Source organism: Lissotriton helveticus, chromosome 5_1 (genome assembly GCF_964261635.1).
Source record: "Lissotriton helveticus chromosome 5_1, aLisHel1.1, whole genome shotgun sequence".
NCBI classification, from domain to species: domain Eukaryota; kingdom Metazoa; phylum Chordata; class Amphibia; order Caudata; family Salamandridae; genus Lissotriton; species Lissotriton helveticus.
This window is the reverse complement of record NC_136065.1, coordinates 565924971-565943915: the sequence shown is the minus strand read 5'-3', so window position 1 is coordinate 565943915 and position 18945 is coordinate 565924971. Positions and strand designations below refer to the sequence as shown.

Genomic DNA, 18945 nt, shown 5'->3' with positions numbered 1-18945 from the left:
GACACCGCCAGCGATATTACAATGTGCGCTGGGGAATGCCTTTCCGTGCCGGCATTGCCACGGAAAGGCATGCGGAGTCTACCTGCAGGGGCCCGTTGCGGGCCCCCAGAGACTTCGGGTGGGTGGGGGGTGCACATGGGGGTACCTATGGTACCCCCCTGCATTTCAAAAACAACATGGCAGGCACAGAGCAGTGCCTGTCACGTTGTGCTTTGAAATGCACAACATGTATTCTTAGCATTGCGGCGGGCGGTGCTTTCAGGATACGCCCGCCACTGTGGCGGGCGCATCCTAATTTCCCCCACAGGACCCCCGCCCGTCATCCTAATGGGCCCCTTAGACTGCAAAAATATTGATAAAAAAACATAGAATGCAAAAGTATCGACTCCCTATACTTAAACAGGTAAGTACAAAAATATCGAGAGAGAAAAATATAGTTGTACCAAATATCGATTTTATATACATATATATATATATATATATATATATCTGTCACTTGGCTCCCTTCCCCTTCGATAGGCGCTGCTTTTCTTGGTCGCGTTACCCCTGCGGATGAGCCAGCCGCTCGTAAATTACAACCAGTTTCCCCGGTGCCGGGGAGGGTGGGGTCGCAGAAAAAACGGAGTACAATCGCTAGTTTTCTTTTCTTGTTGCTTTATTCACAAATCCATGGGGGGTCAAAGAAACAAAACAACCGACGCGTTTCGGCAGCGTCCGCTGCCTTGGTCACGATTTGTGAATAAAGCAACAAGAAAAGAAAACTAGCGATTGTACTCCGTTTTTTCTGCGACCCCACCCTCCCCGGCACCGGGGAAACTGGTTGTAATATATATATATTCACTGAAAAAACCATAGGTTATACACCATATATAGTTAGGAATTAGCATTTACAAAACCTTATTTTACTCACACAAAACCATTGAAATTCGCATATATAGTTAGTTGCACTAACTATATATCGCGCACCCGCAATCCACTGCTGCTCATGTCACATATTACATCATTTTTTTTTTTTGTTTCGCTACCGGTCCGCGCACCGGGTAGCTTCCCGTTAGCTCAATTTGGTGCCGCGACCCGGTCCGCGAACCGGTAAACGTTCCGTTTGCGCAACTGCCGCGTTAGAAAACAACATCGTGACGCGTCGCGTAAGCGAGACGTATCGCGTTGTCGCGTAATTCGTCTTATGACGCGCCGCGTTAGCGCACCCGGAAGTGCTCCGGAGCGCGAACCGAGGCGCGAAGCGCAGCACCCCGGAAGCGATCCGGGGCGCGGCGCGCAGCGCGTAACGTAAGCGTAACAGGTCATGTGACTTGTTAATAAAACTTTTCATTGGTTCATTTCACTTTTGGTTTCCTAATGATGTAAGGCTAGGTCATGTGACCTAAAAATAACACTTTTCATTGGTTTAGAACATTTTTTTCCCAAATGATGAAAGCCCCCACCTTTTTTCTCACTCTGACTTTCAACTTTGTGAGAGGAAGACCTATTTTGATTAATAAGAAATGGCTTCATTAGTAGCTGCAGCTGGTGCACCCCCACCACCACCACCACCTCCTAGGAAGGAAGGACCACCTCCTCAGGTCATCCTTAATCAAGAAGAGGAAGAAGAGGAAGAAGAGGAAGAGGAGCAAGAGAGGAGACAGTTTTTGCCTGAAGAGCCAAGGAGGTCCCATGTGAAGGATAGTTATATCTGGCAATTCTATACATTTCCCTGGGGCCAAAAAAAAGTAAATGCCCGCTACGTCACATGTCTGATCTGTGACAAAGCTCTGTCCAGAGGGACTGATAAAAAGTACAGCTTCGGGAATTACACCATGCATCGGCACATGGAGAGGTGGCACCCTATAAATTATAGTGCTGCGCAGGTACGTGACCTGCAGGAAAAAACCCCTCCTGTGGCCAGTACATCACCCGAACAGGCAGTGACGGGACCAGAGGCGAGGGAGACGGTCCCAAACATCCAGATGAACTTCGGGGTCGTGAAGCAAGTCTGCATTTTTTGCGGCAAAATAATTTGCTATAGGGAGAGTAGCATAAATCTAATCAACAGAGCTATTGAAAATCATAAATGTCCAAAACGCCCAAGAAAGTAAATTATCATTTTTTGTTGTTGCTCCTGTTGAGCCCTTTATAATGAATGATTTTTGTGTCCCCCCCCCAAAAAAACAAAAAATAAATAAAACCGTTCAAAAAATACAAAAAAAGTAAAAAAATGTTCAGAAAAATAATAAAAAAAATATAAAACAACAAAAACAATTTAAAAAAAGTTCTTTTCAGAACTACCTCCCATTTATAAAAAATTGCTAGAATGTTTAGCACTCTGGCAACCTCTATTTCTTTTGATTCGCTTCCCGGTTCGTTCGCCGGTACGCGAACCGAAAGCGAAACAGAAATTATTTTTTTTTTTTTAAAAGGAAGAGTGAGTATAAGGGAAGGAAACAGAGAGTAATGTTAAAAGAAAGACAGCTAGAGGGAGTAACACAGAGATACTGTTTAATAGATCTATTTACCAAAGAAAAGATGTAAGAGGGTATAATTGAGAAAAACAAAATAGATAAGGAAGTGAAAGAAAAAAAGGAGAGTAGAAGAATAATAAACAAGAGTTTCTTAGAGAATGTGAGTGAATGTTCAAATTAAGAAGAAAAACAGTAAAGGATGTGGAATGAGAGGTAGGGATAGAACCGGACTAAAAGAACAACCCTGAGGGAAAGTGTTAAGAAAACAGTGAGCGAAAGTAAATAGGAATAAAACAAGATGTATGACAGTGACTAAGGTTAAAACATGTGGAATAACAGAGAGAAAAAACAGAAAGCAGAAAAGAAGAAGTGACAGAAAAGGAATAATTGAAACAGCAAAGAAATGTAAATAACATAGTGTGCTTGAACTACAGGGAGAAAGCATAATGAACAAGTAGTGAAAGAGTGATGAGTCAGAGACAGTGAGAGTAATAGAGACGGAGTGAGTGAACAGGAGTGAGGAACTATGAGAACAGACGGACTGAGAAAAGGAGTGGAAGGAGTAGAGTAAGTAAGTAATAGAAAAAGGAATGAGGGAAGTAGCAAAGGCAGGAAACTGAGGGTTAAAGAAATGAAGCAGTGGAACTAATAGAAGTTAAATGTGATAGAAATGTAACGAAAAGAGTACAAAACACTTACCTTATAATTGTCGTTAACTTAGTCACTTGTTATTTTTATACTTTCAATCTGTGAAAGAAAGAACAAAAATTTGAAAAATATTAAAACATGTATTTAAAAATTAGAAAAGACAAGGGAAAAGATTGAAAATCATCCAATTTTACAAAGAAATAAAGTTAGAGATAAACATGCAGAAAAAAAAGAGAAAGAAGCGGTGATAGACAGTCAGAGACAAACAGAAATTGTAATAGAGTAAATTACTAGGAGAAAAAAAAGGAAGATACTTTCAGTGACAGAAAAGAAGGATAGAAGAGAAAACTAAATTGAAGTTGTGTAAGCTACTAAAAGAAAGTGAGTAAGGTAAACTATATAAGGAAAGGGTGAATAAGGAAAAGAGAGTGAGGGAGAGAGGAGACAGAGGAAGTGAAGGAAAGAGTGTCAGATACAGACTGAGTGAGGCAACAAAGAAAGATAAATGAGTGAGGGAGAGTTATACTAACTGATTGCACCAAAAAAGGAGAACCCAAAAATATTTAATTTAGAAAACAAAGGGAGGAAAGATGGAAAAGACAAGCGAAGCAGAAGGTCTAAAAGCTGGAAAATGGTGCAAGGGAGAAAAGAAAAAAGCAGAATTGGAATAGGGAAACAAAGGTTGAAAGATAAGTGGAGTTAGAAAACAAGGGTGAAAGAGAATAAAACAAAAGGCAATGTGAGTATGTAAAGAGGATTGATAGAAGGTAGTAAAAGACGAGTGAGCATGAGACAAGACGAGTACAAATAAAAATTCACTATACAAAGTACAGAATTAATTATACATGTTAAATGGTTTATTTTTGCTGTTCTCAGAATGTATCAAATTTCACTAAAAACAGTGAGTTGAAGGTATTCATCATATAACAGCGGGGAAAAAAAACACAATCAAAATGATTGTGTTTAAAAAACCCATATAACATAACCAATCAGAAATCAGAACTCCTCAAAAGTAACTTACTTTCCATGATGTCGAAGGATGTCCTATGAACAGCTTATACTCTGTTGTGCTGTTATTATTTTCTGCCCGCCACTTTCTGAAAGAAAAGCTCCATCGTTTTGACAAATATGTTACATACAATAAATGACTTCTCGCTCTCTACCGCACTTCTCCTCAAGGCCAAATAGTGTAAGAGCCATTTATAACTCTTGGAATTCTTCTAAGCAAATCCCGTCATTTTCTTTTGCCACAACTTTCAGAAAGAAAACGTTCAAGATCACTTTCACAATCCTGTACTAGTAATATCTCACCCTTCTTGCTCACTCATGTTCCACATTTCCTATGACACTGATACTGCTTACTATGAGGCACACTTACACTACCTCTATGACTACTACAATTATTTAATTCTCTTGATCACTGTTAATCACAAAGCAATTTAAAACAGTACATAAAATTATATCAAGTCCTAGAATCATTATAGGCCAGTTACCTACCCTAAATTCTCTCTTCTGAAAACACAAAGTAAGAATATTTTAAGTCAAAAGGCAACATTGTTTCATAGTCAAATGGGAATCATTTCCAAAATACCAGCTTTTTTTACATTTTAAATAAGCTGTGTAATAAGCGGATGTTGTCAAAGGACCATCATGTCATATAATAGCTGCAGTTACAAATGTTCTTCCTGAAATCAACGACTGTGTAGCCACAACATTTGTAATTAAAGTTGAAAACTTACTTTCATCAGGTTTATATAGTTGGAATTTTAAAATGACATTATAACCAAAAGTTTGTACAAATAATGTGGACAGTATTGCAGACTTACATTACCTCTACTCCATGTTTTGATTGGCTGCTTGAATTAGCTTATTAAAAGAAACAGTTTTTCTGAACTCATTCAAAGTGCAGTTATTTTTCCATGACGTCAAGTGTTATGGTAAGAACACCGTTTGCTTTGGGAAATACTCTGTTGTCCTTTAACTAATCCGTGCCCACCACTTTCTGTAAGAAAACCTTCTTTTTTTTCAGGAACTACTTAAAACTCAAAAATAACTTTTCACTCTGTACTACACTTATCCTCAAGGCCAAATAGTGTAGGAGCCATTAGAACCTCTTGAAATTCCTCAGAGCAAATCCCGAGATTCCTTCCCTAAAATTTTGGTTGTAAAAACACCAGGTAAGAATTTTTAAGGTCAAAAGGCAATCTTTTTTTGAAAGTTAAAACAGAATCATTGCAGAATGACCAGCCGTTGCCAGACTTCAAATAAGCTGTGTAATGTCCTGATGTTGTTGAAGGACCGTCATGATATATAATTGCTGCAGTTACAAAAGTCCTTCCTGATATTGACAACTGCGAAGCCACAACATTTTTAATGAAAGTTGTCAATTTTGTTCCATCAGGCCTACATCGTTGGAACATTAAAATGACATACTGGCCATATGTTCGTATAAATAATGTGGACAGCATTGCAGACTTACATTGGCTACACTCCATGTTTTGATCAGCTGCTTTTACTAGCTTATTAAAGGACACTGATTTACTGTCTGGCAAAGTTAAATATATAAATCTTTCTGAGTCTACACTAGTAGTACTTGATACCCTACAGTTCTCGCAGTCATGCTGCCATTGATAAGAAAGGCCAAACAGATGATCTACATCTACACCTTCATCTTGCAATACATCAAGCATATACATTAAAAACTCCTGACAATCTTGCTGAATATTTTGAGAGAATTGCGGTTGACCTGAACATTTGTCTAACAGATTTCGAATTTCAGACACACTTTCTATTTTTGTTCTATCAGTGCTACATTTCTCTAACACAGAATTCAATAAACAGCAAAAACTTTGATCCGAATTGATCACAATCTGTTCTTTTAAAGTTTCTAGAGAAAAGACAACATTAACCACTACATTAGCATAGCAGTTGACACCAGAACTATTTTCAAATTGAAAACCAACAACATCTTCAACAGAATCCATTTTCTTTCTGCTTATAATTTCGGGTTCATCGACTTTTCGTCTTTTTGCTATAACCTCCCTACTATTGGTCACATTTCTTCGTTTACGGCCTACCACACGTTTCTCAAACAAAGGATATTAAGGCAAATGTGGCGCATACTCTCTTCTTAACCTATTGTATTCCTTAACACAATCTAGATCCGCACAAATGTTTGTGACATCACACTCAATCAAGTACAATCCCGATAAAGTTCTGACTCGTGACAATGCCACATATGCCATACCCTCCTTGAACACAGAACTGCCAATATTCACCAATGCACTGTCTACACTTAAACCTTGCGATTTATGGATTGTCACCGCATATGCCAAGCAAACAGGAAACTGCTTACGGCGAACATATAAGTCTTTTACAAGCAAAAACCTAGCAGAGCAACGGCCAATTAGCTGTACTTCCTCAATGCCATCAAATTTAATTTTTAAAAATTCAATTCCATCTCTATTTCTGTATTTCTCAAAATCAACAACATTACCCATTGATCCATTTACCAGACCTCTTTCAACATGTAAATTCCTTCTCAAAATGATACGGCAATTTAAGCACACATTCAGAGTCTTTTCAAAACCAGCAGTTTTAGATATAGTCTTCTCTAATAAATCCAATTTAGATTTCAAATTCTCAGACAAAATAATTGTTGCTCCCATATGCTCTATTCTGTCAATAGCTTCCAGTTTCACAATCTCTTGGTTTTCTAAATTCAACATTTTGTTGTTGAAGATGGCACATTCTGCAAGAGTTGGCATCAAACATATTCCAGATTTCTTCTCAGTAATTTTCCGAAAAATATTCTCTGGCAGAACGTCTTCTTCTGGATACAAATTTGACAGTAATCGTGCATGTAAAGCTTCTTTCCCATGCTCGGTCACTTTTCCGATTCTAACATCTTGTAGAATATTCTTATAATCTTCATCCTTCGCTTGACGCATATTTTCACGCAGTTCAGCATAATTGAAGTTTAACCATATATTAACGTTGCCAATGCTCCCTAGGCACTTCCTGGTATCTTCATGTGTAAGTAGTTTAAACACTGGTTGTCCTTTCACTGGTGTCAGCTGCAGAAGATCACTGAAAACAATGATGTGTTTGCCACCAAATAACACATCATACTCTGTTTTAAGAACTTCTTGCATTCTCAAATGCACAAAGGCAAGCATGACATTGGAAACCATGCTTACTTCGTCAATGATAAGAAGTTTCATTTTCCTCAAGACTTTTGAAACTTCACAACAAGCATCTCCAGATAACTTGTGGTATTGTAATTTGTTATCATGCTCCACTGGCAGCATCAGTAGACGATGCAAAGTAATACCTTTAATGTTATGTGCTGCCAGTCCAGTTGGAACGGTGACAACACAAGACAGCGATGACTCAGTCCTTTTCTGCAAATAACATGAAATTGCTTTAATGAGGAAACTTTTTCCAGTTCCTGCTTCTCCACTCACGTACAGTCGGACAGGCTTCAACGACGTACATGAGCACTCTTTCTTCTCATGACTTAATCCATGATCAACATGGTTGGTAACTTCGTCATATATTTTCCTCTGCTCAACGTTGAGTTGTCTTTCCAAATCTTCTAAGTTAACCGCATCCTCCTGAGCATGTGCCATGGCTCTTTCCACTTCAATCATGGCAGTGGCAGCTTCATTTTCGATAACTGGTCCTCCTAGTGGATCCTGACTCAATGAAACAGAACTCTGACTGTCCTGAGAACTGTCTCTAGCAATCTCGGCTGCAATTGTTGCTTCCTGCTCGATTTCCGCATTCAACATTTCTAGATATTTTGGAAAAACAGGACATTCTATGGTCTCCTTGGCTGCATTGAAAGAGTCTTCGTAACAGAGGAAATCTCCAACCAGTTCCTCTTCTGCACGCCAAGGCTTGAAAAGTTGCAAAAGAGCTAAATAGAAAAACTCTTTTCTTTCAGGAGATTCGCCACTCAATTTTCGATGATTTACCAATTGGCATTTTCTTTGCTTGACCAGACATCCCTCACTTCCAATTACAGCATACACTCCTTTATCAATATCTTCTTTGATGTTCCTCTTGAATATGTAATTTTGTAGAACCTCATACAGACAAAAATTCTCAAGGTGACTGCTTCTATTTGGATAATATGTATCCAACATGTTGGTCTTCAAAATATCTGTACTGTTTGGCTCCTTTTCCGCCAAATACTCAATTTCTCGTACAGGTTTCAGAACTCGATTACGCGTTGCAGCAAGACCAAGACTCGCCCAAATGATACTCCTAGATTTGGCATAGAGACTTGCTGAAGATAACCGGTCAGAACATTCGTCAGCTCCGATTTCTCGATGCAACAACATCTTCAGACTGAAACTGTACAACTTCTTACTGAGGCTCTTTTCATGGGAAATGTCCTCCCACATATCCTTCAATTCTGTCTTTTCTTTTTTTGTGATGTAAGATGTCACATACCGAGCCACAGCCATACAGTTATCAGCCACAAACTGTATATCCATGTTAGCATTCCACATGGACAAAATCACTGGGTTGTAGTCGTTGATGTACTTGGACTCTTCGTTTCTTTTCAAATTGTATGTATTTTTGGGTCATTTCCTCGTCACATTATGTCGCAGCGAAGACATCAAACTGTTCACTCTTCCTTTAGAAATCACCGGTCGTGGAAAACCGAAACGACATTTTGTGTAGAACTTTTCCTTGTTTCTAAATTTACGACGACAGTACTATCCACAACGATGGCTTTGAAAACGCAAAACTTGTTCTCTTAGGCTTTTGTCTTCCTTTGTCTTTGGAACAGCACATGTAGAATACTGTTCTATGAAACTCATCACTAAGTCATCCGGATCTATTCCAAATTTGGGTGCATCTTTGATCCATAGCAGCATATGTATATGAGGAGCACCTCTTGCTTGATACTCCTTTCTCCAGAAGAAATCCAACACCTCTCCAAGAGGTGGATTTTTCTTGTTCATGATGAAAGGCATCATAGCTTCAAATCTATGATTGAAGTACCTGCATACATTCACTGGATCCAAAGAGCACAGTTCTCCGGGTGTCTTGAATTCGATATTTTCAATGTTTCCATTTGCCTCTCGTAGAAATTCAAGTAAGTCTTCCCAGCCATACTCGGCACAGCTCAGAGTGAGGAACCATGTGGGAGTTCCTAAGTTCCTCAGCATACATTTTAAATCACCATGACGACGGTACCAGTACTCATTAGTACCACGCTGACACGCCATGAGATTAATCAGGTGAGAATCCAAAATACTGTCTTGCACATTGACTTTATCCATAAAGTCCCTTGCCGAGATATTTTGCATCTGTACACCACTTTTCAAGATGTGGTTCACTGCATATGACAGTCCAGACAGATCACTTTCACACAGTAGATGAAACAAATAGGGAATGCATTGACGAAACCTAGGATCTTCTGCATACAATCGTAAAGTCCGGTATTCAGAAGCAGGAATTTGATCAGGTCGCTCATCATATCTTCCTCCTTGACCTGTTGGAAATAGCTGTGGGAAACACCGAGCTTCCAAACGTTCCTCCCAAACACTAATGGGACTCCCTTTGGCTTGTTTCATTTGAAACAACTCAATAGCATTCCCCATGACTTCCTTGGAATGCAAAGGATGAGCACTATAATGTTCATATAATTCTTCATTTTTAGAGGCTTCTACTTTCTCAATTTGTCCAGCACACAAATCGCTGTCCTCTTCTTCACTTACTTCCTCTTCTGCAACACATACATTCTTGTAGTACTCATTGTTTTTCATCAAATACAATGTTGCCTTTTTGACTTTCCTAACATCCACTAAATCTTGCCAGATTTTCTTACTCTTTGTCAGAACCCCATTAACTAAGATAACCAGAGGTTCCTCTTCCACTTTCTCTACTCCAATTGTATTAATGTTTTTCTTCAAATCTAGAGGCAAATAAACAACTCTTCCCTTTAATCCTCTCTGTAAATCTGATGGAGGCAATTTCCCTGTCTTTGGCTCCATTCGTACAATAGCCTGAAAGGGATGGACACTTTGAATCAAAATAGATTCATAAGTATTTAAATCCTTCAATTCAGAAGGAATGTCAACCAATTCCAGATTATTATGAACCGCTCTAGCAGGCATCCGGTTTTGATTTAATTTGTTACAACAATAAGTACACACACGTTGATCCGATCCCAAATCAAAACAATTTTCTACCATCAAGTATGTTGCGAAATCCTTCCATTCACTATTATTTTCCCTCTCACTTTTTGCATATAAATCCACTAACTTAGTCTGATTCTTATAATAAGTGCGTCGACAACACACACAAGTGAAATTAGGCCTCTCACTTGATTTCACCTGAAACGTGGCAATTTCCTTCTGAAAATTATCTGTACTGGAAATCTGTACACTCTCTTCCACATTACCTTCTTCTTCTGGGTCAATTTCAACATTCTCCTCTTTACTTGCAAAGTAACAAAACTCAATTTCTTCACAAATATTCTTCACATCTACTTCAGAACCATGCAAAAGAGCACTGCTTAATTGTTTAAGCTTAATTGCTGAACTCTTAGCAAAATACAACATTCTCACTAATTTCCTCACTTTATTATGATGGACTGCTAGCATCCTGAAATGATGAAAAACACTCTGGCATACTCTCCTGGACAGACAAGCCAGTGAATGACCATGGAAACCTGTCGCTTCTCTCACTCTGCATGGATCTAATTCCTGCAACAACTACATTTTCTGTTTTAAACTTTTCTTATTAAATGTCCGTACAAAACCACAAAGCAAATTGATGGAATCCTGTCGCACACTGCAAATACTACTACACTTCCAGGTGTACACTGGACCCTTAGGACCTCTCCCTAAAACTTCATCACCTAACACCTCTTCTGCCTCTGTTGACACAAGTTTTTCTTTTTCAACTGGACAACCGTCTTTCACCTCATATGCTCGACCACTGGTGTCAACTGCATGCACCAAATCATTGTCCTGGAAGTAACTCTCCTCATTGAAAAATTCCTCACAACTTGAACTATGCATCCATTCTCCTGAAAATACTTCACAAAAATTTGTATGATTAACTATTCTCTTCCATCTACTATTTGTTTTGAATTCATAAATTGCCTTGTTTAGTTTCCTAATTCTATTGATTACCAAAATAAATAACTTTCGCTTCATTTCCAAAGCCTGATCAATAATTTTCTCAACAGTTTTCTTTTTCTTATAAAAAGCCAGTTTCTTTTGACCTTTCTTTACATTTTTCATCAAATTTACAATTATCCTGTTGCTGAACATTCGTGTACGAATGTCCCTAAATTGATTGTGCCTTCTACCGGCACTCACAGAGTTTTCTCCTGCTCTACCACTAACTTTATTAAGGGGCCTTTCCTTCCTGTTTAAATTGACTCTCTTCTTCTGGACTAAAACATGTTCTGTAGTGATACTTTTTTTTCTGGAAATGTTTCTTAGGAAAGATTTTGTTGTCTTACCCGGAGCTTTTTTGGTGACTTGACGAGTTTTTATTGTAGAGGACTGCTGCAAGCATGTAGTAAGCTGCTGTGTTTGACGTTTTGTAGCCTTTCTCCTCCTTTGCCTCGAAGGCATGTTTTAATTTTGAAATGATCTGCAGTTGAATCTGTGGTAAAATATAATAAAAAATGTTATTAACCACTATTACCAAACAGTAAATCAATAACAGTCGTCAAAAAATTAACACACTAGTTGTCAATTCTACATACAATAATTTTTAGTGCATTGACAAATTTAAAACTCACAAATAGTAGCAAAGAAATGGAATGCTTCTACATTCGACCTGTGCTCTTTTATATGTGAATCTTAACTAATTTTATTAGCATATTTCACTATTTTATTAAAGACACTTCACACAAGCTGTTTTTGAAGTTGTATTTAATTTTAAATAAAACGGTTAACATGGTTACTTTTCATTTCCAGTAACTTAAATTTATTTTTAAAAGTCTTTATAGTTCAATAGGCTCGAGCAGGTCAGCTGCCCACCCTATGTCATACAATTCTGACAAATCAGCATCCTCATCATATTCTTCATCATCCACAGGATATAAATCATCCAAGGGATCTACTTCCACTGACGTTTCAATGACAAGTTCAATGATAAGATTGAGATCAACAGATTGCTCCTTATCACTCATGGTTGATGTTGTCGTTATCTTTAAAGAAAGAGAACAACAATGAGATGTTGCAGAGTAAGAGACAAATCTCCGAGACTATAATAGTAAAATTGTTTAACAAGAGTAACATTTTGCAGATATTATTTAGCCATGTCCAGCGATGCTGAGGAGGTGAGGCCTATGTCTAAGTTTTCAGTGAACAGGACTCATCTCTTCTTAACCTTAGATAAGCCTCACCGATTCTGTGTCCCCTGCTCATACTTAAATGTAAAGGGGCAAATTTATGTTAACTGGTGCATCCCCAGGGATGCACCAGTTAAAGTGCACCGCTGCTCTGCCACCCACGGTGTGCCGCATTTACAATGCGGAGTACCATGGGGCAAAAACAGCACAGATGTGTCACGCATCTGTGCCGCAAGCGCGACATGACTACTGCAATGCACAGGGGCAAGCCACACATTGCATGGTGCGTCACTCCTTATGCCTGTTTCAAACAGGCGTAAGGATTTGATTCAGCAATGCCATCAAGCTGACTCAGTGAAATCTTGTAAATTTCACTGTGTTAGTTTTACAGGGCTTTCATGCAAGTGAACGCCCACCCTGCAACAAAACGCCCACATGAAACCTGACGCAGGTTTCATGTGGCGCAGGACTTTACAGCGTGACACATCTGCCTAGATGCATCAAGTTGTAAATATGTCGCAACATAGCGCATCTTTTGCGCCGCCGCTGCGTCACAAAAGTGACGCAACGGCGGCGCAAAAGAGGCGCACGGCCATCAAATCTGCCCCTAACATTTTAAATGATTGGTTCAGGATGCCGATAAGGTGTGGCCTATCCAGAGGTTTGTTTGAGGTGAGGCCTACTCAGGGTTGCAGATGAAATTTAGGCTTGTTGAAGAGTACAGAGGAGATAATACATGTGCAGGCCTACCAATGAAGTGAGTCATGTCCACTGCACTCTTGAACAAAGGCCAGACCTCCTCTGTCTCCCTGGACAGGCCTAAACCTCATCTGCACAATGTGATTCGTAATGTTAGGAAACACAGGTGATGTAATTGAAAAACGTGCACATTTTTTTGCTCATTTCACAATCACATCACCTGTGTTTCCTTTGCTTAGGTATCTCATTGCGCAGATGTAGTCTAGCATATCAAAGAGTACGCAGAAGGTGAGCACTGTATGCAACAACTTTGACACTCACAGAAGCCTCAGCTTCTCCATGCCCCCTACACAGTCCTAAATGTATACAGTTTAAACTGACGGTATCTTGTTGCAGATGAAGTGAGGCCTATCTTGCAACATGGTGCATATTTTGCACCGCTGCTGCGTCACAAAAGTGACGCAACGGCTGCGCAAAAGAGGCGCACAGCCATCATAAATCTGCCCCTAACATTTTAAATGATTGGTTCAGGATGCCGAAAAGGTGTGGCCTATCCAGAGGTTTGTTTGAGGTGAGGCCTACTCAGGGTTGCAGATGAAATTTAGGTTTGTTGAAGAGTACAGAGGAGATAATACATGTGCAGGCCTACCAACTAAGTGAGTCATGTCCACTGCACTCTTGAACAAAGGCCAGACCTCCTCTGTCTCCCTAGACAGGCCTAAACCTCATCTGCACAATGTGATTCGTAATGTTAGGAAAAACAGGTGATATAATTGAAAAACGTGCAAATATTTTTGCTCATTTCACAATCACATCACCTGTATTTCCTCAGCTTAGGTATCTCATTGTGCAGATGTAGTCTAGCATATCCAAGAGTACGCAGAAGATGAGGACTGTATGCAACAGAGCAATGTACATTACTCACCTCCCTTGACTCTTACAGAAGCCTCAGTTTCTCCATGCCTCCTACATAGTTCTAAATGTATATCATTATCATCATAGTGACTATCAAACTCTAGCAGTACATATTGTGAAACCTAAATGTCTTAAATTAACGTTTTTTTAACCGACAAACAAGCAAATTAATCTCCTAGATTGATGGTGAGAAGTGATATATTTATTTAAAGAAGCAGACACCTTTTTGTCATTGTCATAAATGTAAAAAGCATTCCTTTTCTTTATGAACCATTTTCATGTCATAATTTGAAAACACAACACAACTCCAATGTACAAGTACACCCTGTCAGTACTTAAATTTGCCAAGCACACATGCGGGCGTATTTACAAGAGCCTTGCACCACGGAGAAATGACTTAAATTTACCAAGCACTCATGAGGGCTTATTTACAAGGACCTTGCACCACCTTTAAAGTCACTTTTAACATGGGGAAAATGACGTGAATGTAGCTCATAAGCTTTGTAAATTTGCCCCCATGTTGACTATGAAACTCTTGCAGAACATATTGTGAAACCTAAATGACTTCAAGAAACGAGTTTTTAAACCGACAAACCAGCAAATTATTTTCCATATTCATGGTGGGAAGTGAAATATTCATTTAAAGAAGCAGACACCTTTTTGTCCTTCTCATAAATGTAAAAAGGATTTCTTTTTTTAAAAAAAACGATTTTCTGATCATAATTTGAAAACACACCACAGCTCCTATGTACAAACACACCCTGTCAGTACTTAAATTTGCCAAGCACACATAGGGGCGTATTTACAAGGACCTTGCACCACGGGGAAATGACTTAAATTTGCAAAGCACTCGGGAGGGCGTATTTACAAGGACCTTGCACCACCTTTAAAGTCACTTTTAACGTGGGGAAAATGACGTGAATGTGGCTCAGAAGCTTTGTAAATTTGCCCCCATGTTGACTATGAAACTCTTGCAGAACATATTGTGAAACATTAATGACTTCAAGAAACGTGTTTTTAAACCGGCAAACAAGGAAATTATTCTCCCATATTCATGGTGGAAAGTGAAATATTTTTTTAAAGAAGCAGACACCATTTTGACCTTCTCATAAATGTAAAAAGCATTTTTTTTTTTTAAATGATTTTCTGGTCATAATTTGAAAACACAACACAGCTCCTATGTACAAGCACACCCTGTCAGTACTTAAATTTGCCAAGCACACATTGGGGCGTATTTACAAGGACCTTGCACCACGGGGAAATGACTTAAATTTGCAAAGCACTCATGAGGGCGTATTTACAAGGACCTTGCACCACCTTTAAAGTAAAGTAAAAAAGTCCACATTTGTAAAGCGCACAATCACCCGTAAGGGTCTCTAGGCGCTGGGGGCCGTCGGGAAGATTAAGCGAGCTATTGCCCAGAGTCACATGGTGCTGGGCTAACCTGCCGCCGGAGCCGGGGATCCAACCGTGGTCCCCAGATTCCAGCGTCAGTCGCCCTGGCCGCGGCGCCACACCTCTCCCTACAAAGTCACTTTTAACATGGGGAAAATAACGTGAACGTGGCTCAAAGGCCTTGTAAATATGGCCAATGCTGACTATGAAACTCTATCAGTACATATCAAGTAACCTAAATGATTTCAAGAAACGTTCTTAAACACATCAAGTAACCAAATTATTCACCCAGATTCATCGTGAAGTGACTTAAAATGCCCTAACAGACATGGGGGCGTATTTACTAGGCCCTTGCACCACTTTTGCGTCACTATTAACATGGGGAAAATTACGTGAAAGTGACTCAAAGGCCTTGTAAATATGCCCCAAGCAGGCTATGAAACTCTAGCAGTACATATCAAGAAACCTAAATGATTTCAAGAAACGTTCTTAAACACATCAAGTAAGCAAATTATTCACCCAGATTCATGGTGAAGTGACTTAAAATGCCCTAACACACATGAGGGCATATTTTACAAGGCCCTTGCACCACTTTTGCGTCACTTTTAACATAGGAAAAATAACATGAAAATGGCTCAAACATGAGAGTGTATTTACAAGGCCCTTTCATCACTTTAGCGTCACCTTTAACATGGGGAAAATAACGTGAAAGTGGCTCAAAGTCCTTCTAAATATGCCCCATGCTGGCTATGAAACTCTAGCAGCACATATCAAGAAACCTAATTGACTTCAAGAAACGTTTTTAAACACATTAAGTAAGCAAATTATTCACCCAGATTCATGGGGAAGTGACTTAAAATGCCCTAACACACATCAAAGCGTATTTTTAAGGCCCTTGCACCACTTTTGCGTCACTTTTAACATGGCTATGAAACTCAAAGAAACAAAATCTATTTGTAAAACACTTGACACAAAGCAACATTTTAAATACACAACTTTCTTCATAATTTTCTCCCTAAAGCATACTATTCTCTATCTAAATTAAATGAATCTTTTCTCACCTTAGCAAATACTTTTTGAGTTTCAAAACAGTCTCAGACACACACCAATTGTTCTTTAGCAGAGCAAAGGGTATGCACTCCAGAGGCTGCAACCAACAAAGGCACAGAAATGCTGTAATTCATCACACATATCTCTCATGTCACCCAATCAAAACTCTTCCCTCACTTTTTTCAAATCAACACCCTTCCCCCCTCTGCCCTTTCTGCCTTTTTTCCATTGCAACCACCTCCTGAAAGACCTCTCATGTTTACAAGTTCACACAACAATGTTTCAATTGAACTCTGAACTCTCAGTACACCTGCGTATCCAGTGCAATCTTTCATAAAATGATTTTTTCTTGACCACTCAAATTACATCTTTCAAAGAACTCATCCATGCACCCTAACTTTCTGTTTTCAGCAATCAAAATCCACCAATCACTGCTACTGAATCATTAGCACTGAAATCCACAGTTTTTTTCATTACAAACTCCTACTGTTTCAACTGCCATTTCATTCCCACACTTCATCTGACTGCAGCAGAACCTCCTCTCACCATGTTTTCTGTCTGGATTGTTGGACATAGTTACATCCACTGGGCTCAAAGGTATGCTGATAACAGAAATTTACACAACCTCAATTTACAAAATGTGGAAATCAACTGGATTGGCCACAGAGGATTAAGATGTCACCAATTGATACCATTGGTGAAAACCTTTTTGCATTTGCCAAAACCTGACCTGTTAATTGTGCACTGTGGAGGAAATGACGTGGGCACTTTGACTGGGGTAGGTCTGGAAATGCTTTTAAAGGACACCTTTGAGCAATTGATGGCACTTTTTCCTCAAACTGCCTTGGTATATTCAAATATATGCCAAAGACAGAAATGGAGGTGGTCCAACCAATTTTGTCCACAAATTGAGAAATGGAGGAAGCATGTAAATAAGTCTGTTTCAGCTTACATGAGAGAACATGGAATGGGCTCCATCTACAACAATAACTTGCGTTACTACATGCAAGATATCTACAGAGGAGATGGAGTTCACTTCTCAGATGAGGGGAACAGAGTTTTCATCCTGAATTTAAGACTGTGTATTGGTACCTACTTATAAGTACCTAAATCTACCACAGACCCAAAAGCTCTTCTCAGAGCTACCCTAACTATGATCACTCTAAACAAATTTTAAATGTAACTTTTTTTTTACAAATTTTCACGATTTACGCTTTCCGGAGCGCTACCCGGTTCGCGCACCGGACGCTAACCGCGCGAAAATTTGAAAAAAAATGTGGTTTTTTTTTCGCACATATGGGCCTCCTCAGCCACCCTCAGAAAACCTAGGGGATCAGGATACGTCTCCCGTGCCCCCTTATACCCATTTCCCACATTGTTTTTCCTCCATCTTGTGATTAAATTCGACCGAAACACAAGATGGCGGACTCCCGTTACGCTACCGGTTAGCTACCCGGTCCGCGTACTGGGTAGCGCCTCTACCGCGAAAAAACAGATTTTTTTTTTTGATTTTTTTTTTTGCCCCGCGGGACCCTTTAATAGCCCCCTCATCATTCCTAGGGGGTCAGGAGGGGTCTTCCTTGCCCCCTTTCATTAATTTCCCCCTTCGTTTTTCTTCACCTCTTGTCTCTCGATCCTACAAAGAGACAATATGGCGGCCGCTCCGGACTGTTTAGAATGTTGACAGACACCGGAGAGCCAATCAGCTTCGCTTCGCGAAGTTCCGTTACGCGCCAGGTACGCGAACCGGGGCGCTAACCGGAGCGCTGTTACAGATATATATATTTTTTTGAACGTTAATTTATCAAAATCCACTGGAGCATATATATTGAGACCTAGCAAAGGCACATCGGGCAAACAATATCTACAATTTTGCCAAGTTTCGTGGAAATCCATTCAGCGGTTCGAGCTAAAAGTGAGTCCAACCGCCCTATGGAAAATTGCATGGGAAAAACGCGTTTTGGGACCCCCCTTTTTTCTCGGCCCCCCTTGACGAAACCCCCCCAAATTTTCAGGGGCTGCTCAGAAACAAAATGTTCCATTTTCCTGAAAATTTCAGCCAATTCGTCCTCAAACGCCAAAGTTATTCAACATAGAATTTTCAAAAATCCCATAGGAAAAAAATCCTCACTATATATACCTACTGGCGACCGCACATCTTGCCCCACGAGGGGAAGATGTGGCGCACTGCAATGACCAGAAGGCCTTGCGAAAGGACACGCCCATTGAGGCAGGTGTTTAAAATATCTACAAATGTGCGCTGTTTAAAACTGTCTGCTAACATCCTCTGAACTTTGCCTCTGATGAAAGGATGAGGAAATCCTGAAACGCGTCAGGCTGACATTAATCTTCGAAGACTGCAGTTGTGTGTTTCTCTGCTGGCAAGCTGTGAAATGGATGCAAATTTTGAAATGCCGATTAAACTTCTTGTGGTTTAACTTCAACTTT

At 39.6% G+C, this 18945-nt stretch overlaps 1 protein-coding gene across 2 annotated transcripts in view; it reads left to right on the top strand.

Annotated features, from left to right (window-relative positions):
• The window catches only part of A1CF (APOBEC1 complementation factor), a 238756-nt gene that overhangs the window by 175157 nt on the left and 44654 nt on the right, over nt 1-18945 (top strand). The gene's annotated exons all lie outside the window — the stretch shown is intronic.